The 19,155-nt window shown below is 45.1% G+C and overlaps 2 protein-coding genes across 2 annotated transcripts in view; both read left to right on the top strand.

Moving 5' to 3' along the window:
• Nucleotides 1–8,631, top strand: part of LOC138959495 (activating transcription factor 7-interacting protein 1-like) — a 364,173-nt gene extending 355,542 nt beyond the window's left edge. The window contains exon 13 of the transcript XR_011453728.1: nucleotides 6,937–8,631. The gene's annotated coding sequence lies outside the window, so the exon portion shown is untranslated. The remainder of the gene's footprint in view (nucleotides 1–6,936) is intronic.
• Nucleotides 1–19,155, top strand: part of LOC138959504 (uncharacterized) — a 96,171-nt gene that overhangs the window by 29,383 nt on the left and 47,633 nt on the right. The window lies entirely within an intron of this gene.

Below are 19,155 nucleotides of genomic sequence, written 5' to 3'. Positions count from 1 at the left end.
CAGGTTTGACTCTGGCTTCCTGGAAAGTGCGATAACTCTCATTGCAGTTCATTCGTTCATTTTTTTGATAGAGCATGTAAACTTGTCCTTCATTTATGACAGCCTATTTGGTGAGTAACGTATGTTATATGATATCCTTGCATAATAGAATACAAGTCAAGTGTGAGACGTGCGGCTCACCGCCACTTGTAGAACCCCGTGACTCAGATTATTTTCAAGTTTCATGATGTACATTTTGGGACTAGCAGTAGCTTCTTCTTCTTCTAGTTTCCACCCGCCTTCATCTTTTTGAAGATTCTGGTGTACTTGGAGTTAGCTGCAGCAATACATGGGGGGGAGGGGGGCTGAGTAGGGTTTTGGGAGTGGGAAGAGGGGGGGGGGGGTGGATCAAAGGGGTGTTGTTTGGGTCGGCCCTTCGGCCAGTTGCCGATTTTTTTTTTACTTTGGCCGAAACTTTCATGTCCTTATCGGCCAAATGTCCGAAGAGTATTCGTCTAAATCGGCCAAAGTTTGTCCAGTTTTTTGTATTGGTCAGGCTTTGATTGCTAAAACTGCTGCCGATGTACATAGTCAACTGACTGGCGTTTATTTCCTTCGCGAATACCAAAAACGAAACATCAATGTTTTGAACGGAAACCATTGCAAAAAAATATAGATGCCAGAGTGTATACTTGCGTTCGCCGGTTCGCGATAGTTTATCAGTCAATCAGTGCTTTCGATTTGGATTTGAACATCATGTCGCAACCAAAAAAGAAATAAACTAAATTGGCCAAGGTTTGCTACCCTTCGCCAAGGTAAGTGATTCCGGACAAAATGACAGGAACACCGCGAATGTGGACAGTGTCAGTGTGAGTGGTAGTAGTGTAGCAGACGACATAGCAGACGATAGTCACTGCGAATCAAAATCTGCTGAGCCAGAAAATGAAAAGCGTCCTCCAAATCGTGGTTTTCAAGCAAAATGGCTCACCCTACACGGTCTTTTAATCAATCAATCAATGAGTCTTATATCGCGCATATTCCGTGGGTACAGTTCTAGGCGCTCTGCAGTGATGCCGTGTGAAATGAAATGTTATACGGCCAGTAGATTGCAGCCATTTCGGCGCATATTTACCTTTCACGGCCTATTATTCCAAGTCACACGGGTATAGGTAGACAATTATTAACTGTGCCTAAGCAATTTTGCCAGGAAAGACCCTTTTGTCAATCGTGGGATCTTTAACGTGCACACCCAATGTAGTGTACACGGGGGGAGGTTCGGACACCGAAGAGAGTCTGCACACAAAGTTGACTCTGTGAAATAAATTTCCGCCGAACCTGGGATCGAACTCACGCTGACAGCGGCCAACTGAATACAAATCCAGCGCGCTACTAACTGAGCTATATCCCCGCCCATGTCATGTTTCCCAAGGTTTGTCAAGATTTGCACAAGATTGGAAGAGATTTACTTTCAAGAAATTAAAGTTAAAGGTTTGAAAAAGTTTCAGGTGTCTGATGTAATCAAATCAGCAACATATAATGCAACATATAATCCAGGGGGTGTTACAGGGGTCCCCCCCCCCCCCCCCCCCCCCCCCCCCCCCCCCCCCCCCCCCCCCCGGCTGTCTGAATTTCTTTTTCTGTCTGTAAACCCGGGGGAGGAGTTAATTGTTTAGTTGTCACAGTATGCGACACGTCTTCCTTCTATACTATATGATGTCGAGAGCGGATATCAGTGAAGATAAATTGCCATTATTTAATACCAACGTTAAAAGAAATAATGAGTGGCTGCTGACACCAGTTGATCATGATTAAAATCAAGGATAAGCCACAAATTGTCTATAAAGTATAAAATAGAGCTCTAACATTCTTCAGCTTCAGGGGAGAATTGCCCCCCAGACCCCCCAACGGGACCCTGGACCCCAGGTTGTACCACCCCCCCCCCCCCCCCCCCCCCCTCTGGCTTAACTGCTCCGCCCCTGTGAGTGTGTGTGTGTGTGAAGTGTATATTTGGTGGCACAGTGGTACATATTCTCAATGCGCCCTTTGACGCACTGAAGGGAATTGTGATAGGACATTTTCAGATTTAATGCGCCATTGGCGCAGGGCGCACTAGTAAATGAAACCCTGGAGCGCTGTGTGTCATTTTGGGGTTGAGGGGGTGAGGCCTGAGAAGAAAAAAAGAGGAGTTGATGGCGCGTTCTCAGAGGAACACTGACTGTCTTGATCTGTGTAAAATGTCATATTTTGGTCAAAAATACAAATAATGCTATTGCACTGAACGACCCTTGTGCAAGTTCTCAAAAGCGTAGTTACCCCTTGCACATCCGGTCGACAGGTACATGTGGATTTTGGAATGTCAAGGACGACAGAAAGTAGAGCCAGCTATGATGTATTTCGTGCACCCTTATTTATCCACTATTTTATGTGTTATAAGAGTGCAATGGTTACATCATAGATGTAACAAGAGAACGATGGAAATTACAAGAAATATACCTTGAGTACAATTACAGAGACAAAGAAGGGAGGTCATGGGATATACAGCTATACACCATTCCCCCAACATTTTTATTAACTATGATATGCATACTTTCAAAAGAAGAGAGCAAATACATATTTAGCAAACACTGCATGAAATATATGTGCGAGAACTGTGAAGCGCCTCGTGGATAAATTCAGGAACACTGGTAGTCTCGCAGATAACAATAAAGGACATAACCCTGAATTTATCCACGAGGCGCTTCACAGTTCTCGCACATGGACAGTGTGTGCCAGGGAACTCTCTCCGAAAAGCGCGCTGGGCGAGAACCACAGAATTGGTAGCAATGTAAAGTTCAACGATTTTGGTCCTTTCCTGTCCTGGAATGTGATCCATTCAGGCTTTAAAAGAATTCTAAGATGCTTGTCTCAAATTCTATCTGAAACAGAAAAGAAAATATCACTTTACAGGAAAAATATTAACAAATTAAATGTGGACACTTTTTATGGCCCACCCTGTATATATGGGACCAAATCACCTGTAATTGCTAGTATTCAGTGGTTGGGGTGTGTCTTTGTTCGCCTCACTGTTAATATTCAGGGGCCGCAATTTATTGGTCCGCACCACAGAAAAATCCTGTTATTTCTTAAAAACATCTATATGTGATTGTAATCAGTGGTTACTTTTTACAGGTATATGCTTGGTCACAAGTTCCAGCCACCGCTACCTCGCATATGGTTCCCAGTGCCAGATTCCTAAGGAAACATTGAAGACTACCTGACAAGTCTACATTTGGCACTGTCCTCAAGTCACCTGTCAGTGCAGATGCTGCAGCCTATAGACGTATGAACCACAATGATGATTCGACTTGACTTCTTCCATTGGATCTGTGCAGCAGTCAGAGACTCAGACTCAAAACAGATCATCACATCAAATATCTGCTGTTTGAAAGTGCATTTACTTCTGCTCTCTATACAGACAACATGGCACTACTGTTCGTTGCGGCCTTCACACTGTGGCTTAAAACCATCAGCTGCAACTGCCTGCCTAATAACTTTCTTGTGAAGACTTTTTGCTGAAAGATATTTTCAGAAAGGGTGAGACTGAGAGTGATGGTTGAACATTGGCAGTTCAAATGTAATCTATCACCCATGTGACAAGGTGCTTGTTTGAGTGAATCAGTGATTGCCTTGCGTGCAATGGATTGTTAAAATTGTACATGAGTTAGTTTCTATACAATGGAACCTGCAACACAGACACCCTGAATATCAAGTTCCGCCTTCTATGGCTTCTGAGAAGAATGACATGTGCACCCACACCGTTTGGCATGCGATAGCAAAACTGACTGTTTTGGATACAAATTTCATTGTTCTGCTAATGACATATAAGATAATGTTCAGTTTTATCTGTTCTGATGTTTTTGTCGATTAACGCAGGAATCTTGCTTTTGTCAATTTGATTTTTGGGGGTGTCGGTGAGGTAGGTTTCACTGTATGGACACACTTTAGATTCAGCGATGCCTTAATTTGTTGATCGATGCATAAAATGCCATAGAGCGGTTCATATTTGCCCGTAAATTACCCTCAAAGCTAAACATGTCGGCGATCGATCGCCGGAAATGGCTGTTCAATGGGTTTCGGAAGTAGAAATGCGCTTTATTTCACAAAATCAGCTCGTATATGACATCGGTTTGAGATTCTAATGGACGATGGAATCATTGAAGATGCAAAGAAGTGCTATTTCGAGGGTAGAATATATCGACCGATCCTGTAGACGAGAGGCGGTCAAATGTGAGAGATGAGCGTACGCGGGGCCGCCGACCGCGAATGGGACAGCAGAAGCACGTGGGAACGAAATGTCAGAAAAGCGTTGAGTTGTGCAATAAAACGGTTCGGTGCATTATTTCAATGGAAATGTTGATCAACCTAGAAACACACGTACCCTATAGCTGTTGCCCTAAGATAACGGCACACACACACACACATTGTGGCACACACATACACACACACACACACACACACACAGTATGCACATACACACAACACACTTAGTCGTTAGAGAGGTGCTCTCGGAGCTATCCTGAATTGGACTAAGTCAACTTCGCGTAGCTAACTTTGCGAAGCTTCCGGAACAAGAATTCGTCCCTTAAAGGCACACTCAGCTTCCCGTAAACCATCACAGACACTGTCAGGCACACAGTACAAACACCCTTTCGTTTAAACACTCACCGCTGGAGAACATCCTTGGTACCCTCCGGAAAGAGCGAGCAATTTTCAAAGAATTTATTTTTGCATGGCCAGCCGGATTGTTTGATCAGACAATCGGACGGTTCGTTTTGGCGCTAGAACTAACTTTTAAAATCTAAATAATAAATTGACAGCTTGTTACACAAACATTCTTAAATCATAAAAGAATTCTTTTTTCATCAAGACAAGATCAGTACAACTAGAAGTTTTAAAAGTTTAAAAAAAAAAAAAGGTAGCCCGGAAGCGTGTCTTGCAAAACGTGTTTCTCGTAGCAGACGAATGTTCTGCATGTCGCCAGTTTCTTTGAACGGTCAACCGCCACAACTCAGTTCGGGTGACTCGCAGCCGTTTGTTGTGTTTTAGATTCAGGGGTACACAATAACGTGCTATAGCAGATACAGCGAGTCGCATTGAAATCCCAAACTGACTACTAAATTGTAAAAAAAGGAAAGTGGATCACACGGGTTCACGATGGCTCAGGGGTTAGATAAACCACGAAAACAGGTGTGTGGTTTACGCGAGCTAAATAGCCATTCAAACGAACTGTGTCATTTAATGCTATTCAGTAAATGCTATTGCAAGTGTGTTCGATAAGGTTAGAACTGTTTTTTTCTTGAAGATTTAAATCGTTCTGTAAACCATTACTGGGGCTTTAATTGAACAAATTTCAGCATAGCTTCGCGTGAAGTCCAAGGGAATGCACTCTGCTCTTTCGTCGCAGAGCTACGGCGTAGCTTCACATGTCAAAACTTGGGAAGCGGAGTAGGGTACAAAGTACTTCGCCGTAGCTGTGGGTTTTTGGTATAAAGACTTCGACTTCTTGCTCAATTAAGGACGGACTTTAAAAGAAAATAATGACAGACATGACCTGATATTTACAGGCAGTAAATTTCCAAAGTTATGCACCATATTAGAAACACTTGTTTTAAGCAAATCAATGCAGGGCCTTGGCAAAACAAGGTTATTTCTAGTGTTTGGATAATATGACGGAGATGATTTGAAGAGTTGTACAAGATAGGTTGGGGCTTCGTGATAGATGACTTGTACATAAATTAACATTTATTAAAATCTGCTTCTTTAAGCTTAACATCCCTATACTTTCCATCTTTTTGTTGGTAGGAAGAGATGAACTGGGCAGAATTAACTTATCAGCTCTTCGCTGGAGCGACTTCTTCAAGTGAACCTCACTACACCCGTCCCAGGCAATAGAAGCATAATCAATGTGGGGGTTTATGTGGGCCTTGTAAAAGAGTTTGTGTGTCAAAATTAATAATGCATTGCAACTTTGATAAGAGAAATTTGATAACACATAATTAGCAATTTTCTTGCAAATTTCATTGCTGTGAGTATGCCATCTCAGATTATTATCAACAATTAGTCCCAATAAACAGTGCTCAGCTACTTGCTCAATGGGGTGCTCATTTAGGGACAAACTCGGAGTTATTTCTAAAAGTTGATGTTTCTGGCGAGTGCAGATTATCATGGATTTTTATCTATCATTGAGAGAGAGAGAGAGAGTTCTAATGATTGATTTGATTAAAACAAAAAATTCTATAACAAAAGACTATGTTACTGATCAAAACAAATTACGAATTTGCGGTCGGCAGCCCCGCGTATGATGGACCCAACCGTTTTATTGCACAACTCAAAGCTTTTCAGACATTTCGTTCCCACGTGCTTCTTCTGTCCCATTCGCGGTCGGCAGCCCCGCGTACGCTCATCTCTCACATTTGACCGCAGGGTCGTTCGATATATTCTACCCCCGAAATAGCACTTCTTTGCATCTTCAGTGATTCCATCGTCCATTAGAATCCCAAACCGATGTCATATACGAGCTGATTTTGTGAAATAAAGCACATTTCTACTTCCGAAACCCATCGAACAGCCATTTCCGGCGCTCGATCGCCGACATGTTCAGCTTTGAGGGTAATTTACGGGCAAATATGAACCGCTCTATGGCATTTTATGCATCGATCAACAAATTAAGGCATCGCTGAATCTGTAGCTTACCTTAAATCCCGACGTAAATCAAACAAATCCAAGAAAACTGAACCCCCCGCGGGTTAGGGGGAAGAATTTACCCGATGCTCCCCAGCATGTCGTAAGAGGCGACAAACGGATTCTGTTTCTCTTTTTACCCTCAAGTGTTTCTTGTATAGAATATAGTCAATTTTTTAAGCAGTATGTAAGAAATGTTAAGTCCTTTGTACTGGAAACTTGCATTCTCCCAGTAAGGTAATACATTGTACTACGTTGCAAGCCCCTGGAGCAAATTTTTTATTAGTGCTTTTGTGAACAAGAAACAATTGACAAGTGGCTCTATCCCATCTCCCCCCCCCCTTTCCCCGTCGCGATATAACCCTTCGTGGTTGAAAACGACGTTAAACACCAAATAAAGAAAGAAAGTCTTTCATAGGGGGAAGAATTTACCCGATGCTCCGCAGCATGTCGTAAGAGGCGACTAACGGATTCTTTTTTTCCTTTTACCCTTGTTAAGTGTTTCTTGTATAGAATATAGTCAATGTTTGTAAAGATTTTAGTCAAGCAGTATGTAAGAAATGTTAAGTCCTTTGTACTGGAAACTTGCATTCTCCCAGTAAGGTCATAAGGGGCCCGGTAGCTCAGTTGGTAGAGCACTGGACTTGTGATCGGAAGGTCGCAGGTTCGAATTCGGGCCGGGACGGACATGGGTCAACTTTATGTGCAGACCCAGAGACGGAAGCCATGTCCCACCCCCGTGTCATCACAATGGCACGTAAAAGACCTTGGTCATTCTGCCATAAGTGCAGGTGGCTGTATACACCTAAACACGCAGACACCTGGGTAGCGCGACTCCGTTGCTGCTAGCTTTCCACTGGGAGGAAGCGACCCGAATTTCCCAGCGATGGGACAATAAAGTAATGAAAATGAAAATGAAATGAAATATATTGTACTATGTTGCAAGCCCCTGGAGCAATTTTTTGATTAGTGCTTTTGTGAACAAGAAACAATTAACAAGTGGCTCTATCCCATCTCCCCCCTTTCCCCGTCGCGATATAACCTTGCACGGTTGAAAACGACGTTAAACACCAAATACCCCCCGCGGGCTAGGGGGGAGTCCCATATTGGTTGGGACGAGAAAGAATTTACTGGATGCTCCCCAGCATGTCATAAGAGGCGACTAACGGATTCTGTTTCTCCTTTTACCCTTGTCAAGTGTTTCTTGTATAGAATATAATCAATTTTTGTAAAGATTTTAGTCCAGCAGTAAGTAAGAAATGTTAAGTCCTTTGTACTGGAAACTTGCATTCTCCCAGTAAGGTAATATATTGTACTACGTTGCAAGCCCCTGGAGCAAATTTTTGATTAGTGCTTTTGTGAACAAGAAACAATTGACAAGTGGCTCTATCCCATCTTCCCCCTTTCCCCGTCGCGATATAACCCTTCATATATAAACACCAAATAAAGAAAGAAACACCAAATAAAGAAAGAAATAGGTCAGAATTAGAGAGGATACTATCTAGCGGTTGTAAGCTTGTTTGATGTCTTGCTTTAGTGTTCACGAGGAGTAACCATACACTGTGAACGAGGTGGGGGTTGGGGAATCAAAAATCAGCAAGACAATCTGATGTTTGACGCAGGTAGAAGAAAGGTAGGTAGAAGAAAGAAGGCTTTACTTGAGTGTTGTTGGATATGCTATTGTGAATGTACAGCTTATAATTATGATGTAATTTGTCATGTTTGTCAATAATGTACCCATTCCCTTCCCTTGTATTGCACCCCCCTTTCTTTTTCAGATTTTACAGAGCAAGGACTGGTTTGAGTTTGACTGATACATATAATTCAGGATGTAGGGTTTTTGTTGCAATGTATTTTCTGCATGGCAGTACATCTTGGCTATGTATGACAATAATTTACATGCACAACGGTAAAATAAAAGAAAGAAAACAACATGAATGTATTACGACTGTAAACCTCATTGGCTGAATGTGGTGATGTAGAAAACTGTTCAATGTTGTTCTGTCACTGTCTGGATTTTGTTTTTCACTGACAATAAGGACTTTTCAAAAGTTCTTCTGCCATAAAGGAATTTAAGAAAGTGAACCAGCTAAATTTCAACATTTCAGTACCAACACACACATTGTCTTGTAGTCAGTTACCAAAGGTAGCATTCACCAATCCATCAAGAGAAATACATGTGCAACACAACAGATTGCAGTGTCCCACAATTAAAATAGTAAACTAACTAAACACAATCTTAGATTGGAAAATTTCCTAAATAAATTATCATTTAATTAATATACTTACCCGAATCACATTAGCATTGAGTCACCTGAGATGCTTATCACTGAAAAACGCTTACCCGGCTAAAGAATTTAAAGGGAAGCAACCCCATCACCAAAACGAAAGTGAAAGTAGCTTTGGTAATGGGCCAGTACACCGGGAGTTACCTCCCATACGGGTGTATGCCACGTCACTTCCTCTAGGAACACGTGCCTATTATCATACGGCTTTAAAAAATCTTAAAACCATAAGCGGGGCAGGTGGGAGGGAATACAGTATGTGATTCGGGTAAGTATATTAATTAAATGATAATTTATTTAGGAAATTTTCCATTTAATATCATATTCTTACTCCGAATCACATTAGCAGATAACATCAACAAGGCGGTGGGCTAGAAATGAATCAAAACTCACCATCAAGTTCTGGACAGGAACTGGCCTGCTGCTATGAGCGCTGGAAGGCCTCTGGAGCCATCCTGTCGAAGAGCTGTGACGTCCCGAAGATAAAAGTTTATGAAAACATCTTCGGAACGCCAATACGCAGTTGTCAGCACCTCCTCTAGACGTCTGGAGCGCAGAACTGCCAGAGAGGATGCCCACGCCCTCGTCTCATGGGCTCGGGCCGAGTCAAGTGGCAAGGAGGGCATAACCCCCCCCCTCTTTGTGCGCCTCCACTCATAAGCCTGCTTGATGAGCGAGGACACCCACCGGGCCAACGTTACCTTCGACAAATCTTTCTCGCGCCTAGTAAGGAGAGAGATAAACAACAACTTCTGAGAACTAGACCGAATCGGCTGAGTCCGGGCTAAGTACAGACGAAGTGCCCTCACAGGGCAATTGACCGAATCGGGGTCACCCGGGGCCAACGCGCTGGTCAGAGCCTTAACTCTAACCAGCGGAGAGGCCTGCCCCGGAGACTGATTCTTGGCCAGGAAATCAGGCCGGAAACGCAAAGATGCGGAACCGTCCGGCTCAAAGGAGATATCTCCAGGCTGACCCGACAGGGCGTGGACCTCGCTACCCCGTCGGGCCGTAGCCAACAAAAGGAGAAACAGCGCTTTGCGAGTGACATTGAACAGACTGGCCTCGCTTAAAGGCTCAAAATCCGCAGAACGAAGGAATTCCAGGATTAAAAACAAGTCCCACTTGGGAGCGGGCAAACGAGCTTTAGCTTCCTTAAGAACAGCCCCTTTAATGACTGCAGCTATAACGCCCCCGACTCGAACAGAACGACCAATCTGCTGAAGAGTCGCCGAGATAGCGGAGCGCCGGACCCTCAACGAGGAGACTGAGGCGCCCTGTGAAGACATGAAAGAGAGGTGGTTAGCGACCTGAATAGAGCGCGGAGCCACCGAACTCACCCCTCTAGCTGAACACCAGGCAGTCCATGCCTTCCAGTGGGAAGCATAAACTGAAGAGGTGGACGCTCTATGCGAGCGAGCCACCAAGTCCAGAGTCAAAGACGACGCCCCAGAGCGCTTCAGCGAGTCCCGAACAACTTCCACACGTGAAGCTTCAGAAGACTGGGCTCCTCGTGTGGAATGCCTGTTCGGGGCTGCACTAGTTCCCCTCGCACGAGTGCGAGAGGAATGGGGGGCCCTTGGGCAAGCCGAAGAAGATCTGGAAACCAGACCTGCGACGGCCACAGAGGAGCGACCAGAAGAAGAAGGGCCGGCTCCTCCATCTCCGCTTTCCGGATTACTCGGCTGAGTAACGGAAAGGGAGGAGTCTGAAGATCTGTATGTGCCCCCCAACCCTCCCTGGACGCATCTGTAAAGAGGTCCAGGTCGGGGAGGGGCACGACGATCGGAACACCTCTGCAGACCCACTCCGTGTGCAACCACGGAAGGGTCGCAGACTGGAACCATCCCTGCAAAGGGATGAGGGCGTCCCAGTCCACCAGAGGAGAGTCCACAAACGGCTTCAGCGCGAACTGAAGCGGACATTTGTGGACCCGGCCCAGTGAAACCAGAAGAGCCATAGACTCCATCTGCCCCAAGATGGAGGCGAGCGAGCGGATGGAAGCCATCAGGAGAGGTAAAGTGGAGCGAATCTGAGCTTGGAGCTTGTCCACCCTTCTCTGAGAAGGCTGGACAGTCCAAGCGACCGTGTCGAAAGACATCCCCAGATAAGTGAATGTCTGTGACGGGGTCAGCTCCGACTTTACCCGGTTGATCGAGAACCCCAACCAGTTGGATTCTCGAAGAACCGTGAGGGTATCCTGCGAACAGCCGCTCTGGGACTGGTTCATGATGAGCCAGTCGTCCAGATAAGCCCGCAGACGGATACCCTGGGACCTCACCAGTGCACAGACCTGTCTCACCACCATGGTGAAAATCCACGGTGCGAGAGACAGCCCGAAAGGGAGTGCGCGAAACTGGTAGATCTGATCTCCCCACCGGAAACGAAGCCATTTCCGGTCGGTCGGATGCATAAGAATGTGAAAGTATGCGTCCGTGAGATCGATCGAGGTCACCCAGTCTCCTGGGCGGAGAGAGTCTCGGACAGAGGCTGGCGTCTCCATCTTGAATTTTATCTCCCTCAAGAAAGTATTGAGGAGAGATAAATCCAACACGGGACGCCATCCTCCTGATGCTTTGGGAACAGCGACCAGACGCCCGTAAAATCCCAGGGAGCTGTGGACCCGAACTCTCTCCACCGCGCCCTTCTGCTCCAGGGAGGCAATTTCCGACTGCAAGACGGAACGTGCTTCCTGCGAGAAGGGGGGCTTGAACCGCGGAGGCACTCGGGTAAGAGGCGCCTTTTCCTCCCGCCAGAGTAGACGGAAGCCCGAACTCACCACTCCCACAATCCGTTGGCTGTCTACTACCGACATCCAACGAGAAAGTGCCCGGGAGGGGCCTCCCGCCATCACCAAGGTGGAGGGCGGGAGGGAGGTGAGATCGGGAGCGCTTCATTGGGGGTGTGGCTTACTTCCAGAGCCGCCACGCCCCCTCCCCGATGCCGTCCTCTTCTTCCCACCACGAGCGGCCGGCGAAGCCTGCCGCTTCTGAGCTGGCTTGGGGTTAGACGATGTCTGAGCCTGCTTCTGTTTAGAAGGCTGAGACTGTTTCACCCCCTTCAGAGTGTAGTCAAGGAACTGACTGTCCTTGTTTGACTGAATCTCCTTCTGTCTGGCATCCAGTGCCAGCGGACAGAAGAGAGACTCCTCTGAGACCGGGGAGACTCTCAAGGTCTCCCTAGTAGCCAGCTCCGTGAATTGGGACTGCGAGAGGAAGAGATCCCTCCTGCAGAGTACCGCTTGGGTGTACTGCAGGGAGGAAAGACGCAATTGTTCCTCATTGACCTTGGCCAATGCGGTCAAAAGCGCAGAGACATCGTCCGCATTCTGTTCTTCACTGAGAGTGAAAGGAACTAGCGAATCGGTCAATGCCCGAGACAGAGCCCGAACGAGAGTCTCCGCAATGGAGGACAGTTCGATCTGCCGACGTCCAACCTCCTCAGCAGAGAGGAGGGAAGCCTCGGAAACCGGCAAAACCGAATCACGCTTGATCGGTTTAGTCAGAAGAGGCAGCAATTCCCGGGAAACCGGAAGGGTAGCCCTAGGGAGTGCAAAAGACGCCAGCCAATTCTGGCTCTGATTGGGCATGCCAAGCTTCCTATTGGCCGTAGGCACGAAGGAAGAGGCTTGGGCAGCTGAAGCCACCCACTGCTGAGCTGATTCCGGAACTGGACCAAAAGGAAGCAGTAACGGAACAGGCACTGGCCGAATACCACTCCCCGCATGTGCTGGACGAACCAGTGAATGCGAAAGTTGGTAAGCCACTGACGGAGACTCGGCGAACCGGAAGGAAGAAACATCCTCCTGTGCCGGCCGGAAGTCCGCCATGGCAGAAGGAACGAATGATGCGGAAGAGTCCGCAGCCACCACCCCTTCAGGAAAATAACGAGACGTTACTTCCGCCGCGACGTCAAGAACAGACTTGAGCTTCGACGGAAACACGCCCCGCGACTCCTCGCTGACCACTGATGGAGCATCAGAATAGTCACACGTGGAACCATGACCGAAGTCACCAGTTCCGGAAGCAGAAGCATGCCCTGGCAAACCGGAAACCGGAAAAGCCTGAGCACTAACGTCATCCTGCCGCCCAAAACCCTGTGAAGGTAAAGGGTAAGCAGGACGACCATCCGCAAAAACCGGAGCTGGATGAGCTGACGTCACTACCCCGACTGAGTGGAGTGATGCCTGCTCAAGCCTAGGCGCTTGAAAGCCGGAAGGCGCACGCTGTAATCCACTATCTGGTATCCGGAAGGAACCACCAGAAGAGGAAGAAGCGTTTCCGGCCGAAACCGGAAGTGTAGTCAACGGAACCGCAAAATGCGGAAGTGAAGACTGCACTGGTTGACTTCGCGATCCGGAAGGACCGGAAGTCAGTGAATACTCCATCCTGCCGCGACCGCCGTAGCGTGCCGGAGCGGACGGATCATCACTTCCGGCAAGTGCCGGAAATGCGGCAGTCGAAACCGACTGCCGCCGCTGTTCGAACAAGTCCGGGGCCTCGTAGGTTATCGCCGGAAATGAAAGATCAGCAAGGTATCGGTCGTGACCCGATGCGAAAGAGCTGTCCCCCGAAGGAGAACGTCCAGGCGCCTCACGAGGGCTATCGGACCAGCTCTGCTTACCAACCGACGCTGAAGAGGGAGGACGCTGCTCCAAGCCGGAAGTGGAGGACAAAGACACGGAAGCCAATGCCCGGACGTCACTGCCAGATGCCGGAAACGCCGAACTGCTGGCGACGGAACGCTGAAATTCTGCCTGCACCAAGCTGCGGATTTCTGGAACCAGTGACTTTAACAGAGAGGAAACCAACGCACCTTGTCCAGGTGCTAACAAAGAAGACAAAGTCTCCGATGTAGAGACAGGTGCAGAAGTAACAGTAGCGCTAGGCGCCGCAAAAGAAGCAGAAGTAGTAACAGCGCTAGGCGCCGAAATTGGTACAGCCAACAAAGTGTTACGCTCTTGGTCTGTAACAAGTAACGTTGCTTTGGAAGAGGAAGACTTAGCCTTAATTTTCCCCTTGGGGTCCGACTTGCCACGGCGCTTGTCTGAATCAGACATGTTGACAACACGTGGCAACGCGAAAAAATTTACTGAAACATAAGTCTAAACGACTGGAAAATTCAGTAAACACACGCACTAATGCGTTAACAAAATACTATAGCTAAACTTGCCCCACAAGCAGAGGCACGGAGAGCTACAAACAAAGTCACACGAGCTAGAAAACTAACTCACACAACAAAATGGCGACACGCAAGACACTGACACAAACGTCAACAACACGTGGCAAAGTAAAAAGATTTACTGAAACGTAAGTCAAAACGACTGAAAACACAGTAAACACACACGCTTACGCGTCAACAAAATACTAAAGCTACACTTGCCCAAACAGAAAGAGGGCACGCAGAGCTACTAGCAAAGTCACACGAGTTAGCTAACTAACTCACACAACAAAATGGCGAAACACGCAAGTCACTGACACACAAGTCCGTAAAAAACGGACAACGTACAGTAACGAAACAGCGCAAACAACCAACAACAAACGGGAACGAGCTCACCAAACTGTAGGCAAGGCGAGCAGACAAGCTGGGTAACGTGGCCGGTGGGTGTCACTCAAACACACAAGGTCAGCCACAGAGCGTCAAAAAGTGAACCGTCCTCTCCGAGGTGAAAAAGACGTATGATAATAGGCACGTGTTCCTAGAGGAAGTGACGTGGCATACACCCGTATGGGAGGTAACTCCCGGTGTACTGGCCCATTACCAAAGCTACTTTCACTTTCGTTTTGGTGATGGGGTTGCTTCCCTTTAAATTCTTTAGCCGGGTAAGCGTTTTTCAGTGATAAGCATCTCAGGTGACTCAATGCTAATGTGATTCGGAGTAAGAATATGATATTAAATGTAGGTCACAGAAATAGTATAGTACAAACTGCTGACTGTACAGCGCAACCCCCATTTAAGACCAATAAATATCTGATAAAATCAGGTCTTAAAAAAGAGGGTTTCTTACAATGGAGGTAAAGTGACAGGTTATTAACAGAAAGCTGAAAAGAAAGGGTCTTAAAATGGGTTAAGTCTTTCAAAGAAAAATTGGGGGTTGGGGTCTTATAAGGGTTCCACCGTATAATAATTAGCTTTGTTATAAAGAAATTTGCTGAATGCTGCCAATTTATGACAACACAACAATCAAACTCAATTTCTTTCTACAATTTTCGATTTTTAACCACTAACACCCAATAAAAACATAACCTGAGGGGCCGTATCAAACGGTAAGTTAACCCCTTACAAGCAATAACACCAATAAGGGGCCGTTTCAAAAGCTTCCTTGAATGAGAGACAACACAGTAACGACATGAGTGATCAGTTTCCTCTCTTGTTAGAATTCTTTAAAGTTCTACAGTTGCATTGCACATCGGTGTGGTCGAACCCCAGTGCCGGCTTTTCTCTTCAATGTGGTTTACAATTACAGGAAGAATATTTAACTACTGGAAACAATGAGTGACCGTTTCACTTGAACTTGTTGAAGGGTGTGGCAAATGTAACTGTCTATGTTAGAAGTAATGGATAATTGCTTCTGAACTCCGTTTTAAAGTTAGATAGTCCAACAAATAGATCCATTTTCATTGTGCCTCAAATAGTCTACTCTAACATGCCTTGGTAATACCCAATCTGCTTAGAGCTGTTTTCGCGAAAGAAGATTGCCTAGCGTGTAGTGACTTCTTAAATTTTTATACTTTTTAGGAATTTAGAATGATCTTTTTGTTTTATGTATTGAAGTTTAAGAAAGCACAGTCTTTTGCACACGTTTTATATAGCATGTCCCCAGGCCCTGTCAATGTCGCTTCAGTAAGAAAGCAAAGTCACCAATCGGCGGTCGACAAAAAAATGTCTGACATTTTGAATACTTGACTAGCAGTTCCGTACATCATACAACATGTTTTTATATGAGCCCAGGGATTCCCTTTACTTCACATAGGATTGAGAATCAAAACACCCATCATAATAGTCTACAAAGCTTGCCAATCAGTAACACAGCATTCAGACCGCAATTTTTGATTCAAATTATCAGGCACATTCGCTGCTGATTCCAGGACCACCATGCACAAATACCATCAGTGTGAGCAGTACATATAATTGTGATGTCACACACACACACACACACACACACACACACACACACACACACACACACACACACACACACACACGCACGCACGCACACACACACACACACACACACACGCACACACACACACACACACACACACACACACACACACACAAGAAGAAAAGACAGAAAAAATATTACGTGCACTATTGAAAATATTAACGCAGTCGCCGGCTTAATTGATTGATTTCTATTGCTGTTGCAGTTACAACTGATTCATGCCGGATACAATTGACTGTTATCTGGTCCTCCTAAAGTGTCAACATTATTGCACAGTTTTGTAAAGTACTGAAAAAGGTCGGGTTGTCGACATTTGCACAAATGCACACCAACAATACAAGGCCAACACAGCTCTGCCAGTTTGTAAAAGAAGTGTTTACTAGCATTGTTGTTTTTTCATGCTCATAAAAACACTGCGGTTTCGTAAGGGCAAACAAGGGTGAAACGAAATGCGACCTTTCATTTTTACAATTGTTTTAAAGATTGCTAAGCACATCATTGTGGGGCGTTAAATTAATCAACAACAATGTATTGTCATCCACCCTTTAGCATTTGCCAAATAAAACTAGAATATTATATCTCATAAATACATAAATATACACCACATGATTTCTTTGGTAATTTTGCCTCGAGGTCTGTTTTTAAAAAGCTCAGACACTTTCTGTGGGTTTTTCTTTGTACACAATAATGTGCCAGTTTCATGCATGATGAAGGGGGCTAGAAGAGACACCTTCTGTGATCATTTGGAGGAGCAGAGGGGGCGGGTGGGGCCATTCACTGACTTTGCATAAAGCATGGGACTTGAGTTTCCAACGACATAATATCTAAACATCGTTGTCATAAGAAGCGACCATTTCAGTGGGTTTTTTTTTTTTAAACATCTTTAGTAATGTCCAGTCCTTCAAGTTCAGATGATACAGAACTTTGCAAGCCCTGTTATGGTGGGTAGTTATCTTTCAGCAGCACTTGAATAAATGCACATTAGCCTACTTGCTCCTCCTAGTCAGGGGAGAAACAAATGCGTACAGAAACGTCACAATAATATCCGTTACTGCCTGGGTCTAATCTTGATGAACATAAGTTTATAAGAACAACAAAATTAACATGCCTGTTTTGGTCACATTCACTATGATTTAAATGATACGAACATCTGTACTGTTGTTGCAGTCATTTTTGTTCACGAGGAAATCCACAGCTGTTTGTCAACACATTAGTGAAAAATGAATACCAGAAAACTAGCTATTGCGAAAGCATTTCATTCTTTAGGAATTATGATGGGGGCCCATTTGACACATCTCTAGTCCACACAATCTTATCCCTAAAAACGTCTGAATTTATTATAAGTGTGTGTGTGTGTGAGTGTGTGTGTGTGTCCACGGTGTGTGTTTGTGATGGAGTTGTTTTTACCACGAAAGTGCGTTAGTCTGCGTCTAGCGAAAAGGCAATTACAACGTATTTTCTCTTTTTAAGTAAGGGTTCATAACCGTCATAATTATTTGTTATACGTTATTCCGTTTGAAATTGTAACACCTACTGCGAGTACCTTTGATATGATTTTTGCCCAAACTGATGAACATACTGCGAGAAAAAGAAATACAGGGCCGTCAGGGGACTTCTGGCTTTGTTGTGTGGTGACATGCAGACGCCCGTCATATACCTTACCGTTTGCATAACCGTCATATAAATAACGCTCATGTAGCTTTAGTGCATAATTAGATATTACGCGTATGGTCTATTTTTTTCATAATCACGTTGGGCACCCAATATCCGGATCGAGTAAGTGGACAATAAAAATACACAAATATGGAACAAAGAAGCAAAAAAGAAAGGGAATTTTTAAACGTACTTATCGCTTCCTTTTGTCATATTTTGGTGATAAACGGACCTAGCTAAACACATAACGTCTCTTAGTGATCAAAGGTCTCACATACTCATGCTTTCCCAGTGGCAACACACTTACATAACCTGCGTCTAATTTCAAACCATCCAAACGAGAACGGTTTTCTTTGATTTGGACCTTAGGGAAGATAGTGTGATTGGCTGCATACTAATGGTATCCCAGTTACGACCCTGGACATATCTCTGCTTATTTCCACAGGAAGCAAGGTACCTTTAAGTCAGCTGGGAAAAAGTAACAACGATACCTGTGATGACAGCACACCGTTGGATCAGCAAACATGCCCCCTTTTTTGCAGGTGGCCTGTCGTGACGAGTATAATTTGGTGAAGATCATAAGGAAAGGGACAACAAAAGTGTCCTTTCATGGGAGGCGTCCTTTCATCAGAGAGGCCTCACATTGTATATATATATATATATACCGGACGATGTTCGGAAATAACTCTGTCGGGTTTGTATTGGTTGTGAAAGAGTAAACACCTGTTTTTCAGGGACTAAAATATTTGCACATGCTCCTGTCCACCCCCCTCGCTAGTGTTTGGCCGATCAAATGTTTTTTCACCCATAAGAGCAAGGGTATTCTCTATTTCACAACCCCTACACACCCCAAAGAGCTACTTTTCGGAAATCGTCTATTGGAGAAAAGCTGTGGGTACAGCAGACATTTGTTTTTGTCGCAGGATGGCTTGCTGACATAATTTAAAAGTGATGCAATAATTGATGTTCTATTAAGTTGACGTGGCACAGAAAAGCTCTTGTGCTGTGTGTGCACACATTTCAAATCTAAACGTGCCTTGTGTGTGTGTGTGTGTGTGTGTGTGTGTGTGTGTGTGTGTGTGTTTAATTTTAACTGTCTGATTTTGCCATTGGGCGAATAAATTGTTAAAGTCTGTTTTGCACACGCGTGCGCACTAAACTTAAAACCTAATTGTCAAGGATACATATTTTCATTTATTTGGCACTTTTATTTTTACGTCTTCCTCTTTTTAAATGTGCTCTAACTTTAGGCATGGTTGCAGCATCCATGAGGTAGGGTAAGTAAATAACTATGCCTGACAGAAACAGCATACATGGTGTTTATGTGTGCGCATGCAATAAGTTTGTGATCGC

This window comes from Littorina saxatilis, linkage group LG2 (assembly GCF_037325665.1).
Source record: "Littorina saxatilis isolate snail1 linkage group LG2, US_GU_Lsax_2.0, whole genome shotgun sequence".
Taxonomy (NCBI): domain Eukaryota; kingdom Metazoa; phylum Mollusca; class Gastropoda; order Littorinimorpha; family Littorinidae; genus Littorina; species Littorina saxatilis.
Note: the sequence above shows the minus strand (reverse complement) of the source record. Positions and strands in the feature narration are given on the sequence as shown.